The sequence below is a fragment of the Musca autumnalis genome, unplaced genomic scaffold (assembly GCF_047663935.1).
Source record: "Musca autumnalis isolate F117 unplaced genomic scaffold, ASM4766393v1 scaffold_3, whole genome shotgun sequence".
Lineage (NCBI taxonomy): Eukaryota > Metazoa > Arthropoda > Insecta > Diptera > Muscidae > Musca > Musca autumnalis.
Genome location: NW_027411866.1, coordinates 157,857,343 through 157,874,704, shown reverse-complemented (window position 1 = coordinate 157,874,704; position 17,362 = coordinate 157,857,343).

The window sequence follows — 17,362 nt, the reverse complement described above, 5'->3', positions numbered from 1 at the left end:
GGTCTCTAAGGCCACAATAGGCGTGGATTTTTTTAAACATTTTTTGGTGGACTCTAATGCCACAATATATAAATATAATTGTTCCACAAACTTCCCATAAGGGACAAGGGAGACTTCTCTCATATCAATGAGTGCACCCCGATTCATATTAAGCTCAATGATATGGGACCTACAGTTTATCGCCGAGTCCGAACGGCGTGTCTAAAACACCACTTTTGTAGAGAAGTTTTACATGGCTGAAATACTCAGGAAATGTCGCCAACATTACTGAGGGGTATTTTGCCACCGTTGAAAAGTGTTTTTGATGTAGCCTGGCCGGGGAATCGAACCCACGACCTTATGTGTGCAAGGCGGGTGTGCATACCATTGCACCACGGTGGACTCTGAGGCCACAGAAAGCGTGGATTTTTAAACATTTTTAGGTAGACTCTAAGGCCACAATAAGCGTGGATGTTTTAAACATTTGTAGGTGGACTCTAAGGCCACAATAAGCGTGGATTTTTTTAACATTTTTAGGTGGACTCTAAGGCCACAATAAGCGTGGTTTTTTTAAAAATTTGTAGGTGGACTCTAAGGCCACAATAAGCGTGGATTTTTTAAACATTTTTAGGTGGACTCTAAGGCCGCAATAAGCGTCGATTTTTTAAACATTTTTTGGTGGACTCTTAGGCCACAATAGGCGTGGATTTTTTTAAACATTTTTTGGTGAACTCTTAGGCCACAATAGGCGTGGATTTTTTTAAACATTTTTTGGTGGACTCTAAGGCAACAATAAGCGTGGATTTTTTTAAACATTTTTTGGTGGACTCTAAGGCCACAATAGGCGTGGATTTTTTAAACATTTTTTGGTTGACTCTAATGCCACAATAGGCGTGGATTTTTTTAAACATTTTTTGGTGGTCTCTAAGGCCACAATAAGCGTGGATTTTTTTAAACATTTTTTGGTGGACTCTAAGGCCACAATAGGCGTGGATTTTTTTAAACATTTTTTGGTGGACTCTAAGGCCACAATAAGCGTAAATTTTCAAACATTTTTTGGTGGACTCTAAGGCCACAATAGGCGTGGATTTTTTAAACATTTTTTGGTGGACTCTAAGGCCACAATAAGCGTAAATTTTCAAACATTTTTTGGTGGACTCTAAGGCCACAATAGGCGTGGATTTTTTTAAACATTTTTTGGTGGACTCTAAGGCCACAATAAGCGTAAATTTTCAAACATTTTTTGGTGGACTCTAAGGCCACAATAGGCGTGGATTTTTTAAACATTTTTTTGGTGGACTCTAAGGCCACAATAGGCGTGGATTTTTTTAAACATTTTTTTGGTGGACTCTAAGGCCACAATAGGCGTGGATTTTTTTAAACATTTTTTGGTGGACTCTAATGCCACAATAGGCGTGGATTTTTTTAAACATTTTTTGGTGGTCTCTAAGGACACAATAAGCGTGGATTTTTTTAAACATTTTTTGGTGGACTCTAAGGCCACAATAGGCGTGGATTTTTTTAAACATTGTTTGGTGGTCTCTAAGGCCACAATAGGCGTGGATTTTTTTAAACATTTTTTGGTGGTCTCTAAGGCCACAATAGGCGTGGATTTTTTTAAACATTTTTTGGTGGACTCTAAGGCCACAATAAGCGTGGATTTTTTTAAACATTTTTTGGTGGACTCTAAGGCCACAATAAGCGTGGATTTTTTTAAACATTTTTTGGTGGACTCTTAGGCCACAATAGGCGTGGATTTTTTTAAACATTTTTTGGTGGACTCTTAGGCCACAATAGGCGTGGATTTTTTTAAACATTTTTTGGTGGTCTCTAAGGCCACAATAGGCGTGGATTTTTTTAAACATTTTTTGGTGGTCTCTAAGGCCACAATAGGCGTGGATTTTTTTAAACATTTTTTGGTGGACTCTAAGGCCACAATAAGCGTGGATTTTTTTAAACATTTTTTGGTGGACTCTAAGGCCACAATAAGCGTGGATTTTTTTAAACATTTTTTGGTGGACTCTAGGGCCACAATAAGCGTGGATTTTTTTAAACATTTTTTGGTGGACTCTTAGGCCACAATAGGCGTGGATTTTTTTAAACATTTTTTGGTGGACTCTTAGGCCACAATAGGCGTGGATTTTTTTAAACATTTTTTGGTAGACTCTAAGGCCACAATAAGCGTAAATTTTCAAACATTTTTTGGTGGACTCTAAGGCCACAATAGGCGTGGATTTTTTTAAACATTTTTTGGTGGACTCTAAGGCCACAATAGGCGTGGATTTTTTTAAACATTTTTTGGTGGTCTCTAAGGCCACAATAGGCGTGGATTTTTTTAAACATTTTTTGGTGGACTCTAAGGCCACAATAAGCGTGGATTTTTTTAAACATTTTTTGGTGGACTCTAAGGCCACAATAGGCGTGGATTTTTTTAAACATTTTTTGGTAGACTCTAAGGCCACAATAAGCGTGGATTTTTTTAAACATTTTTTGGTGGACTCTTAGGCCACAATAAGCGTGGATTTTTTTAAACATTTTTTGGTGGACTCTTAGGCCACAATAGGCGTGGATTTTTTTAAACATTTTTTGGTGGACTCTTAGGCCACAATAGGCGTTGATTTTTTTAAACATTTTTTGGTAGACTCTAAGGCCACAATAAGCGTAAATTTTCAAACATTTTTTGGTGGACTCTAAGGCCACAATAGGCGTGGATTTTTTAAACATTTTTTGGTGGACTCTAAGCCACAATAGGCGTGGATTTTTTTAAACATTTTTTGGTGGACTCTAAGGCCACAATAGGCGTGGATTTTTTAAACATTTTTTGGTGGACTCTAAGGCCACAATAGGCTTGGATTTTTTTAAACATTTTTGGTGGACTCTAAGGCCACAATAGGCGTGGATTTTTTTAAACATTTTTTGGTGGACTCTAAGGCCACAATAGGCGTGGATTTTTTTAAACATTTTTTGGTGGACTCTAAGGCCACAATAGGCTTGGATTTTTTAAAACATTTTTTGGTGGACTCTAAGGCCACAATAGGCTTGGATTTTTTTAAACATTTTTTGGTGGACTCTAAGGCCACAATAGGCGTGGATTTTTTTAAACATTTTTTGGTGGACTCTAAGGCCACAATAGGCGTGGATTTTTTTAAACATTTTTTGGTGGTCTCTAAGGCCACAATAGGCGTGGATTTTTTTAAACATTTTTTGGTGGTCTCTAAGGCCACAATAGGCGTGGATTTTTTAAAACATTTTTTGGTGAACTCTAAGGCCACAATAGGCGTGGATTTTTTTAAACATTTTTTGGTGGACTCTAAGGCCACAATAGGCGTGGATTTTTTTAAACATTTTTTGGTGGACTCTAAGGCCACAATAGGCGTGGATTTTTTTAAACATTTTTTGATGGACTCTAAGGCCACAATAAGCGTGGTGTTGATGAAAATATCTTATTTTACCAACCCAAACTCTTAAACTGTGCAAACAAAAAAACAAATGGACACCAAAAATCCCGCTTCAACAAAATCATCTTCATCTAAAACATCATCTACATAGCAATCAATTTAATTATTAACATCCCTAATCATCATTATCATCCTCTTTGGCATCGTTTATATCCACAGCAACTTAATTATCATCATCTTCACCAACATAGTTGTCATCATCGGACCCGGTGGTCCAATGAATCGGGGTGCACTTATTGATATGAGAGAAGGTACTCTTCTCCCTATTGGGATGTTTGTGGAAAAATTATATTTTATACATTAATGTTAGAAATTTCTAATAAATATTACTAAATTGGAAAATTGACAATGTTTAGCCCCTTCTGCTACATATTTAAATTTTCTTTGAAAATCAGGGTTCTTTAGGCATAAGACCGACACACAGTGTTGCCGCGTGGACAAAAATCAAAGAATGTGATGTTAACTTTTACATATCGTCTGCTCCGTCGGAAAAGGTCGTAAGTCCACTTTTTTTGGAAATCGCGTTTTTGTTACAGGATGATAGTACACGTCAAAACACGTCGTATGATACAAAGAAAATGGTAGTACGTCGCGTTTTTGTACATGTTTTGCCCTTGTCGGAAAAGGTCGTAAGTCCACAAAACGTGCAAATTTGAGTACGAAAATGTCGTAAGTCTACAGGAAAATGTATACTTTAAAAGAATACTACAGCTAATGTAGTTCAGATATAATGTTTAACGTCATCCATGGTTGGGGTACAATGTAAAGAACTAGCCTACACCTTTGGATGATAATCGGATGATATTTGGCGGAGCCTTTGGATCAAACTTTTGAACAAAAATGTGATAATTTCTATATTGCAACGAAAATTTACATTTGAAATATATTTTTCCCTATAAGCGAACTGATTATGAAAGATGGACTTCTGGCCTTTTCATTGATACAAATTGGGATGCTGTATGTGTTTAAATACCTCATGTATTGAAAAAATAAAAAAACAAGATTTTTACTGTTTTACTGTCGTATATATTACTTAACTTTATTAACAAGTAATTGGTGGTTTCTCTAGGGGCATTTATTCACATAACGAGATTAGTTTGTATTCTGAATTGAATAAAGTAATACCTTCTAACGAACAGTATTCTAAAATAAAAAATTGATTGAAATGTTATTAAACCAGAAAGACATCATGCTTTTTGCTAACAAAGAGCAGTATACATTTGGAATGGAATTAGACGATGGTGTCATGGGTCTAGTTTCCTATGGTTTTCACGGTGATTCTGAAAGCTCTGATGATAAACTTCCTAAGCCCAGGAAGACATTACATGCTGAAGATTATACATGGTTTGCAGACAGAAACAAAAACAAAATACCCCAACCGAAGAATAAATACCAAATTTAAGCCATTTCTGAGGAATATTGAGGCCACACCTTCAAAATACCGGAAATCGGGAGGTACCGTTCTATGGGGGCTATATTAAGGCGTCAATACCAAACATCCTAGAAGTAATAGAAACTTCTATACCAAATCACGAAAATCTATCTTTAAAATTGCGAGCTGTATCTTAATTTCAAAAGACGGACAGATAGTCTTAGATCAAGAATAGCAATTTTAACATACCGCCAAATAATTGATGATTTGAGGCATGCCGACTGTGTCCACCATCTTAAAATGTATCTTATGTACCTGATGAAACTATAGCTACCGATATGTTGCCTTCTAATCTAAACACTTGCTCCCCAATAAGACCAAAGCTTAGTTATGCATAACATCTAGTATTTCCATTGATTTGTAGCATATTTAAGAAAGTGGGGGTGGTCGGGTCTTATTGCTAAAATATGTAGCCAAGATTGGGGAAACGGAACCGTTCGTAAGTTTTATATATGTATATAGCGCATTTAAAAAATAGGGCACAGGTGTAACCCGCTCCTCCGAAATTCAACAAAATATATAGCCTACTTACACCAAGGGACATCCCTGTGCATAACCTGAAAATTACATGGAATAAGTATTTTGGGTCGGAGATTCAACAACAGTTGCCTCGCAAATAAATTTTCTGACCGATATTTTCATAACTTTAGCAAAAAAGCGTTTTTTAAAAAATAGGGCCTGCCCCCTTCCAAATTCAAAAAAATATAGAGCCTATTTTCACTCCGGTTCTTACTTGTATATTGTCTGAAATTTTCAAAAAAATAGGTCCAGCCGTTTTTGAGTCTATACGGAACATACACTCATTGTCTTTTATATATAAGATTTCACCCAAAAGTTTTGGTCCATTAAACACGCTAATAATTATCTCATCACCATGTTAAATTGTAAGATTATTCTTTTTCTTAAACTCAAATCATTTTTAAAATTTCACTCCGATCGGCTACCGACAGCTACAAAGTCGGGTAAAAAATGTGTGTTTGGTCCATTTCACACCTTTCGATCATAACCAACATCTAGTGGGATCACTTCTGGTCGGAACACGACCTCTCCACAAAATTTCGTGACGATCGGTCCAAAATTGAGGCCTGGAGTTTTATTACAATTGTTAATGGATGGACGGACACACATAGCTAGATCGCTTTATCTCGTGAAGATATGAAAAAATGGCAAGGGGAGGGGGTATACGACAAATTCTTCGCGATATTACACGAATATTGGACAAAACGAACTTATAATACCCTTTCCACATTGTTTTGTAAAGTATAAATATTTTATTTTAAAAACGTCCGTAAATTGTAGGAAAAGGTCGTAAGTCCCAACAAAAATACAAAACTGTACAAGGAAAAGGTCGTAAGTCCAAAGACATCCAAGTATCTCCCAAACGCGACGGAACTTTATCAAACAAAGTACAGGTATTGAAGCGGAATAAATAAACGAAGAATACTGCTTTTACCACCATAATAAAATCTTTAATACAGAAAGCGCTGGAATGTTTTTTCTTCCTCCTGAAAAATTTATTGAGAGGGACTTACGACCTTTTCCGACGGAGCAGACGATATGTTTATGTTTTTTTCTTACAGTAAACACATCCGATAAAACGAATCTGAAAGAATTTTGTCGATATGTGCATCCATAATGAAGTTATAGCTCTTTAAATATGAAAAATATTTCCCAGATAATCTAAAGCGATAATCATATGAAAATTAGACGACATTTAAAATAACATTTTCTGAAAAGTTTGTTGATAATATTAAAAGTTTTGGAGGGGGATTTGAAGGATGGGCTATAAATAAAAAATTATAGTACAAACAGTTGACATCAACTGCACATGGGCAAAGTACCGTTATCAAGAACTAAAAATTTAAATTTGATAAAAAATATATAAATTCTTAATATTTCGTAGAGTAGATCTTTTGATTGCCACCTATTGCCACCTTGGCTCTTGATTTCCGTTAATTGGACATCTCTTCCGAAGCGAAATGTGTAAAAACATTCTGCCCATCCCTGCAACCCTCTGAGATATATCGATTCAGATTTTATATAGCCCCCATATATATCTTTTCCCGATTTTGCTACAGCTTGTTCAATTTTGATCGAATAGCCTTGAAATTAAATATGTGTAATTTTCTTAGGCCCCTAAATAGCTACACCGATTTTCACAAAAATCGGTTCAGATTTGGATATAGCCCCCATATATATCTTTTCCCGATTTTGCTACAGCTTGTTCAATTTTGATCGAATAGCCTTGAAATTAAATATGTGTAATTTTCTTAGGCCCCTAAATAGCTACACCGATTTTCACAAAAATCGGTTCAGATTTGGATATAGCCCTCATATATATCTTTCTCCGATTTTGCTATAACTCGGTCAATTTTGATCGAATAGCCTTCAAATGTAACATGTAATATTTTCTTAGGCCCCTGAGTAGCTCTACCGATTTTCACAAAAATCGGTTCAGATTTGGATATAGCCCCCATATATATCTGTCCCCGATTTTGCTATAACTCCGTCAATTTTAATCGAATAGCCTTCAAATTTGATATGTGATATTTTCTTAGGTCCCTTAATAGGTTCACCGATTTTCGTAAAAATCGGTTCAGATTTGGCTATTCGATCAAAATTGACCGAGTTATAGCAAAATTGGGGAAAGATATATGTATATGGGGGCTATATCCAAATCTGAACCGATTTTTGTGAAAATCGGTAGAGCCACTCAGGGGCCTAAGAAAATATTACGTATTAAATTTGAAGGCTATTCGATTAAAATTGACCGAGTTATAGCAAAATCGGGGAAAGATATATATGGGGGCTATATCCAAATCTGAACCGATATGGACCAAAGTTGAAATTTTTCGTTCCTATGCCCTTACAAGTACTTGTGCAAAAATTCATCAACCTAGGTCAACTCCTTCTATTTTTGTCCACTTTTGTATGGAAGCGGCAACACTGTGCGACATAAGATACCGAGTACATTTTGAAAAAAAAGGTGGCGGCTGTACATATGAAAATCCAATTGGACAATTAATACGCTAGGACTCCACGTAATTTGCATGATAAGGACAATTTGTAGAATGATAAGAAGATGTGGTTATCTACACAAAACCCGTTATATATTAGGCAGTAGGCCCGTTATCTAGCAGACACATTATTGCAATTTGCATCAGGGGAAAGGTCAGTAGTTCCTTTTTCATATATAGGCTACTTTGCCGGTATATGCCCTCTAGTAATTAAAATATCAACCAACATTTTTTTATATTTTTCATACAAAAATAAATAATATCAGATTATCATCCAAAATTGTAGTCATATTCTTCGACCTAAACTCTTACCTCGTGCAAAATTTAGTATCACCTTGAAAGAAATGTTTACGAGTGAAAAGCTCATGTACAGGGGCAGGGGTGTAGGGTATAACATAGTCGGCCCCGCCCGACTATAGCCTTTGCTCACTTGTGATTCCTAGCGGTTGTTTTTGACATTTCGTTTTCGATGAAAACCACATTGCCACTCTTGGACTACATAGTGGTAGAAACCCCTCATATTTCAGTTTTGAATTTCTTACACAATTTTTATCATAAAATACAAATATTTTTGTATGTCTTTCCATCCTCTATTCGTAAAAGTGATAATTATCACAAAAATATAACTACCATTCATGCCGTTTGTGGTGCACAGCAAACTTCTTGGGTGCTGTTGCATCTGTTCCTCCGTTGTCTATCAACAGTCAGTGGAAATTGTGTACAATTAAGGTTCGACATCCCCCGATAGTTGAGAGCAAACAACAATTGGCAAAATGCATTTGTTCCGCATGATTGTGGCAACAAATGATGTTGCGTGTTGTCGTCCATGCTGTTTGTGCAACGTGCAACACTAGTACTAGCCAGCCATGTTATCACTAGCGGTGAGGAGGGGAGAGTATGTCCACCAAATCAAAAGATAAATGTGGGCAACAAAACCTGTTGGCTACATAATCATAATCATCATCATCTTCTTCGGCAGTTGGAATGTTTTAGACTTAGATATGATGGCGGGGACGAGGATATTTCAGTTGTTATGGATTGTGGTCGTACGGTGCTGTGCGTGTACGCTTTTGACCATTGCAACGCTATTCTGTTGGTGTTTCCTCGTTTTCCTCGCAAATTCCTCCCAATCGTTGCAATAACTGGCGTTGAATATGTAACAAAATACGCACACATGGAATTGGATATGGGTTTTATTTTAATAATACATCGCACATTGTTTGGAATCAGAGTTTCAAATTCAATCTGAAATACATCAAAGAAGTTGAGTGGAATTTTGAGAATATTTTTTCAAAGAATTTTATAGTCAAAGCCTTGGACTTTTTAAGAAGACTTTTTTTGCGTGGATTTTTAAATATTTTTATACCCTCAGCCTTTAGGCTAAAGAGGGTATTTACACTTTGATACGGCCAAAAATGTGCCTCATCGAAATATTGGTTTTAGACCCCAAGTATGTTTGTACGATATCCGTTTCAGGCAATTTTGAGTCGATCTAGCAATGTCCGTCTGTCTGTCTGGCTGGCTGGTGTGCACGATAACTCTCGAACGGATCAATCGATTCGATTCAAATTTTGGGTGTCGAAATATTTTGTCCAGATTTGCTTTAAGTTCGAAGATGGGCCATATCGGTCCACTCCTTCAGGTACCTCCCCCACAAAAGTTCAAAAATGTTCGGAAAAATGCTCCGCACGATAACTCTTGAAGGGAGTAACCGAATTAGTCCATACTTTGCACATCGTGACATTTCTGCCGTTTGTATTCCGCCGTTTGTATTCACTACCCTCATTACGACGATATAATTTTTTTCAAGAGAAAGTCCATATATCATCAGAAATCAGCACGAAAACTGCAAACAACCCATATAATACCATGTGTCGTAGTTGGAGCGCACGATAACTCTCGAACGGATCAACATATTTGGTTCAAATTTTGGGTCTTTCTATATTTTGTCCAAACTTAGTTTAAGTTCGAAGATAGACCATATTGGTCCACTCCTTCCGGTACCTCCCCCACAAAGGTTCAAAATTTTTCGCCAAGATTGTGGGCATGATAACTCTAGGAGGAAATAACCGAATTGAGCCAAACTTTGCTATTGGTAATATTACTTTCAGGCATAGATCGAGTTCTAATATGGAATATATCGGTCCACTCATTTGAGTACCTCCCACACAAAATTTGGAAAAAGTATAGTTTAACAACTCCTCTCTGATCTTAATAATTTGTGATGCAGCAGGTTGCACTTGCGACCCCTGTTACGACGATGTAATTTTTTTTCGTGGGCAAGTCCATACTTCCTGAGATAATGACCCAAAAAGGTCCAGAAAATCCTAACGGCACCACCTAAACTGGCTAATGTGTAAAATAACCCTTTAAGATAGAAATCGATTTAGCTCAAACTTTGTAAATTGAAAAGTAAATTTGTAATATATTGAAATTCAGAAAATTAAGTACAACATATTTAATTATATAGTCTGTAAGGAAAATATCCATAGACTAATAAAGAAAAAAAAAAAGAATTCCTACAGATTTGTATTAGGTCCGAATATGTACTACATCGGATCACTCCTATGGGAAAAAATGCATTCGTCATGGATCATTCTGAATTTTGTTGCAACATGTAGTTTTTTGCGGCCCTTTCCATCCTGGAAAATTTTCCCAACAGCTAAAAAACCTACAGAAGTATTGTGTTAACTTTTTTTCTTCGGGTACGTGGCTGAGGGTATATCTCTGTCGGCTCAGCTGACTGATACTTTCTTACTTGTTTCAAGGAATTTTACCACAAAGGCGTGGATTTTTTAAATATATTTTCAAGCAATTTTACCATCAACGGCGTGGATATTTAAATATCATACCATCAAAGGGATGGATTTTTAAGAATATTTTTTTCAAGGAATACTAACATCAAAGTCGTGGATTTTTTAGGAATATTTTTTCAAGGAATTTTAGCATGAAACGCGTGAATTTTTTTAGAATATTCTAAATATTCTTAAAAAAGATTTTAACATCAAAGGCTTGGGTTTTTAAGAATATTTTTTCATGGAATTTTAACATTACAGGCGTGTTTTTTTATGAATAATTTTTCAACGAATATTTACATCAAAGCCGTTGATTTTTAAAAATAATTTTTCAAGGAATTTTAACATCAAAGGCGTGCATTTTTAAGAATAACTTTTCAACGAATTTTAACATCAAAGGCGTTGATTTTTTAAACAAGTAAAAAAGTATCAGTCGGCTTGGCCGACAGAGATATACCCTCAGCCTGTGTATATTGAAACAATTTTTTTCCAAAAACAAACGCATGTATTTAGGGAATTTTAGGCGTTTGAACTGACAAAAATGTTGATTAGGATTAGAGATCAAAAGTATTGCGGAGGAGATACTAAAAAGAATGGATCTCCAGCCACTACATATGGTACCATAGGGGTTTTTTACAACTTCAGGGATGTTTGCTCAAGAAGTATGGACTTGCCCCTGAAACAACTTTTACCATCGCAATTGAGGCAGCGAATGCAAGTTGCTTCAACAAAAATCAAAGTGATTCGAAAGCAGGTCTTAAAGTGAACATGTATCCGAAATTTTGTGTGGGAGGTACCGGATGGGGTGGACAAATATAGTCCATATTTGAACCTGATCTATATCTGGTAGATATATTAACATGTGTAAAGTATGGTCCAATTCGGCCACTCTCTTCAAGAGTTATCGTACGCACAATTTTTCCGAACATTTTTGAACTTTTGTGGGGGAGGTACCTGAAGGAGTGGACCGATATGGCTTATCTTCGAACTTAAACTATGTTTGGACAAAATATTACTAAGACCAAACTTTGGACCGAATCGGCAGACCTGTACGAGAGTTATTTTGCCCTCCAACCTCCTCACACGGTGTCATAGGGGTTTTTTGCAACTTTCAGGCTATTTTCTCAGGAAGTATGGACTTGCCCCTGATGAAACTTATACCGTCGTATGGAGGGCAGTGAATACAAGTTGCTAAAGCAAAAATCAAAGCGATTCGAGAGATGGTCCTAAACTGAACTTTTCCAAATTTTTGTGTGGGAGGTACCCGACGGAGTGGACCAATTGAGTCCATATTAAAACCTGATCTAAGTCTGGTACACGCTCCGCGATGGGCAAAGTATGGACCATATCGGTTACTCCCTTCAAGAGTTATCGTGCGCACAAATTTTCCGAAATTTTCGAATTTTTGTGGGGGAGGTACCGGAAGGAGTGGACCGATATAGCTCATCTTCGAACTTAAACTAAGTTTGGGCAAAATATTACGAAAGCCAAAATTTGAACCGAATCGGTTCATCCGTTCGAGAGTTATCGTGCGCTCCAGCCAGCCAGACAGACAGACAGACAGACGGACGGACATTGCTCAATCGACTCCAAATTGTCTGAAACACATTTCGTCCAAACATACTTGGGGTCTAAAACCATTATTTCGATGAGGCACATTTTGCCCGTATGAAAGTGTATATACCCTTCATAGCCTAAAGGCTGAGGGTATAAAAATATTTTTTCAAGAAATTTTAACATGAAAGGCGTTGTTATACCCTCAGCATTTATGCAAACGATGGTATATACATCAACGAAATAATGGTTTTAGATGTTTAGTATGTTTAGACGAAATCCGTTTCAGACAATTTGGAGTCGATCCAAAATTTGACTTTCGTAATATTTTGTCCAAACTTAGTTTATGTTCGAAGATGGGTTATATCGGTCCACTCCTTCCGGTACCTCCCCCACAAAAGATCGCAAATGTTCGGAAAAATTGTGCGCAGGATAACTCTTGAAGGGAGTAACCGATTTGGTCTATATTTTGGACATCGTAAAATTTCTACCAAACTTAGATGAGCTTCCAATATGGTCTTAATCGGTCCACTCCTTCCGCTACCTCCCACAAAAAATTTCGGAAAAGTTCAGTTTAGGACCTGCTCTCGAATCGTTTTGATTTTTGTTGTAACAACTTGTATTCACGGCCCACATAGGGCAATGCAAGTTTCATTTAGGGCTAAACCATACTTCCTAAGAAAATAGCCTGAAAGTTTCAAAAAAGCCCTATGACACCGTGTGTATTGGTTGGAGCGCAAGATAACTCTCGAACGGATCTGCCGATTCGATCCAAAATTTGCCCTTCATAATATTTTGTCCAAACTTAGTTTATGTTCGATGATACGCCATATCGGTTCACTTTTTCAAGTACCTCCCCCACAAAAGTTCGAAAATGTTCGGAAAAATTGTGCGCACGATAACTCTTGAGTGACCGACTTGGTCCATACTTTACGCATCCTAACATATCTACCAGATATAGATCAGGTTTGAATTTGGACTACATGTGTCCGTTCCCTCGGGTACCCCCACACAAAATTTCGGATAAGTTCACTTTAAGACCTGATCTTGACTAACTTTGATTTCTATTGAAGCAATTTGCAATCGCTGTCTCAATTACGACGGTAAAAGCTTTTTCAGTGGCAAGTCCATACTTCTTGGGAAAACAGCCCGAAAGTTGTAAAAAACCCCTGTGCCACCATATGTAGTAGCTGGAGAGCACAATAACTTTCGAACTTATAAACCAATTTGGTCCAAATTTGGCCTTCGTCATATTTTGTCTAAAGATAGTTTAACTTCTAAAATGGCCCATATCGGTCCTCTCCTTAGGATACCTTCCCCACAAAAGTTCAACATTTGTGTCCAAGTGCAGTTTAGGGCCTGTTCGGAGATCCTTTGGAAATTTATACCGATGAGCATCATTTGTGGTCCTGTTTAAAGCCATATTATGTTTTCCGTGGACAAGTCCATGCTTCCTGGCATACTGGTCCAACAGGTGTACGATAAACCACTGAAATGACTAGTGGGCGCGATATCTATCGGAAAGATATGACTCTCAAAATAAGATCCACTACCGTAAAGTACTATGTCGGTCCATTCTCTTCTCCGCAAAACTTTTGATCTTTAATCCTATTCCACATTTTTGACGTCAGTTTCAAATTTCCAAAAAGTGCCACAAAATTCTGAAAAAAACCCTAAATACATTCGATCTGTCCGTAGATTAAAGTTCCAATTCACATAGGCTGAGGGTATATTTCGGTCGACAAAGCCGACTGACACTTTCTTACTTGTTTAGGAATATGTTCTCAAGGAATTTTACCATCAAAGGCGCGGATTTTTTAAGAATATTTTCAAGGAATTTCAACATCAAAGGCGTTGGTTTTTTAAATATTTTTTCAAGGAATTTTTAAATCAAATGCGTGGATTTTTTAAGAATAATTTTACAATGCATTTTAATATCAAAGACGTGGATTTAAAAAAGAAAAAACAAAATTCAAGGTATTTTAACATCAATGGCGTGGATTTTTGTAAAATATTTTTTTCAAGGAATTTTAAATTTAAAATCGAGTTTTTTTAAATATTTTTTAAGGAATTTTAACATCAAAGGCGTGGATTTTTTAAGAATAATTTTTCAATGAATTTTAACGTCAAAGGCGAAAAATATTTTTCAAAGAATTTTGAGTCAAAGTCGTGGATTTTTTAAGAATAATTTTTCAATGAATTTTAACGTCAGAGGCGAAAAATATTTTTCAAAGAATTTTGAGTCAAAGGCGTGGATTTTTTAAGAATAACTTTTCAATGAATTTTAACGTCAAAGGCGGAAAATATTTTTCAAAGAATTTTGAGTCAAAGGCGTGGATTTTTTAAGAATCAGTTTTCAATGAATTTTAACGTCAAAGGCGGAAAATATTTTTCAAAGAATTTTGAATCAAAGGCGTGGATTTTTTAAGAAAAATTTTTCAATGAATTTTAACGTCAAAGGCGGAAAATATTTTTCAAAGAATTTTGAGTCAAAGGCTTGGATTTTTTAAGAAAAATTTTCAATGAATTTTAACGTCAAAGGCGGAAAATATTTTTCAAAGAATTTTGAGTCAAAGGCGTGGATTTTTTAAGAATAATTTTTCAATGAATTTTAACGTCAATGGCGGAAAATATTTTTCAAAGAATTTTGAGTCAAAGGCGTGGATTTTTTAAGATTTTTTCAAGGAATTTTAGATTCAATTGCGTGGTTTTTAGGAGTATATTTTTAAGGAGGTTTGAATCAAAGGCAAAATACAAGGAATTTTCAGGGAATTTTAGATTAAGATAAGTGGATTTTTTATTTTTTCAGAATTTTTAAGAATTTATTTAAGAATATTTTTTATGAAATTTAAGGCTCAAAAAGCCGTTTTTTAAGAATATTTTTTTTTTTCAAGAAATTTTAGCATCAAAGCACGTTGACTTCTATGCTGTTGTTGTTGGTGGCATTACTTGGTTTACACTCTAGCTATTATTGCCACAGTTGTTGATTATCCGGTATTGAATGTTGATCTGGAATGTATTTCTGTTTTCTATTTCAATCGGCAAGTTTTCTAATTTAGGTTTTGATTTGAAATTACATCGTTTGTTCGTTTGTTATGCAACAAAAATATCCAGTTTAACTAACCATCCGCCCTGTTTGGTTAGATGTCCATATTCATGTTTGTTGGTTTTTCTGTGTTTCCATCCATCTGTCCATCCTTTCATCCACCGAACCGTACATAGCGGGCCAAAGCAAACCAAGCCAAATCAATGTTAGCGAAATTTTAATGCCCAACTCTTTGAACTGGTTTAAAATTATTTTCGCTGCTATTGTTTCTGTAGCAGTCAGTGAGTGGTGTTGTTGTCAAAATGGTTTATGGAAATGAGTTCATTTCCTGACTGGTCGTCTGTCCTCGTACATGACCCAAACATTTGTTGTATTTTTTGTGTGTGCGTGTGATTTGAATTGGCTGGCTATGAAAAGTCTGCTGACTGTTGGACCCGTTGGCTATTCGGGGGCAAAAATACATTTGTATGGAAATTTGGGAGCGACAAGTATTTTATCTCTGATATTGGCATTGACTAAAGAACTATTAGTAGTGATTTGCACATAATGAATGTGTATGGGAATGCATACAGACATACATACAGAGATTATATGTGTGCGAATATGTGGTATGTGAAATTTTGGCTAAATATTAGAAATTAGAAAGAAAGAGAATTTTAAAACAAGACTTGTAGCCAACATTGCCAAATAATAGGATTTGTATATTGTCGAAGGCTTAAAGAGCACATGGCCCCTGCCCTGACCATGAATGTAAACGTTATCAATTCTAAAATTGGAAAGCCGAATATACTGAACCCAACTGTCCATAATGAATCGACCGACGGAGGCCTGATTCTTTCTGAGATCGTCGTTCATTGTAACCCCTTCTACTCTCTCTTATTTGTTACCTCTGTCCCATTTGTTGTTTACATTTATCCGTCTGTTTGTATGTGAATTTGCGACCCCTGTCCTGACCATGAAGTTAGAATATTGTAAACGTTTTCAATTCCAAAATTGGAAACGAGAATATACTTAACCCAACTGTCCGTAATGAATCAACCGACAGGGGACTGAAGCTTTTTTGTTTCCTCCAATAAACCGTCCCTTTTTTTATAGTATTTGTTTTAATTCACTTCAGAGGTTTTAATTGGCGTCATGTAGGGTGACAGACTAGGCCAGTTTATAGGTGATACATGATACGCTTTGATTATGTTCCCGTTGTGATGAACGGAGAGTTCGGCATCCTCGTACATCGCTCTTATTATTCGGAATATTTTCTGGGTTACACCCTTTTTTATAGAGTGTTCTAATATGAATCGTAGGGTGTTGGCCTGGTCTACACAGCTTCTATTTGGTCCGATGCCAGCTTGTTCATCTCTTAGAATGTTTTCTACTTGCCTTTGAATTATTTTTCTAATTATGGCTTCTAGTAAATAGAGTAGTTGTGTTTTTTGCCAAAACATAATAGGAGTTTTTGGCAAACTTAAAAAGTAACAAGTAAAAACGTATCAGTCGGCTTTGCCGACAGAGATATACCCTCAGCCTGTGTGAAGGATCTTCGAACAGATCCTAAACTGTCCTTCAAAAAATTTCGAACTTTTGTGGATGAAGACCGATACGGACCATACCGGAAGTTGCGCATCGATAGTGCCCATATTCGAAATTAAACAAAGCTTGGAAAAATATTACGGAAGCCAAATTTTGGAACGAATCGGCTTATCCGTTCGAGAGTTTCGTGCGATTCATTCAGCCACTTTACATGGTTCCATAGGGATTTTTATAACTTAAGGGCTATTTTCTCAGGACGAATGGATTTGCGCCCTAAAAAACTTGTACCGTCGTAATGGCGGCAGCGAATGCAACTCATTACAACAAAGATCAAAGTGATTCGAGAGAAGGCCGTAAACTTCATTTTTTTTAAATGTTGTGCGGGATGTACCCGAAGGAGTTGACATATGCAGTCCATATTCGAAGCTGATTTATGTCTTGTAGGAATATTACGATGTTCAAAGTACGGACCAAATCGGATACTCTCCTCCAGAGTTATCATGCGCACAAATTTTCCGAACAAATTTGAACTTTTGTGCGGGAGGTACCGTAAG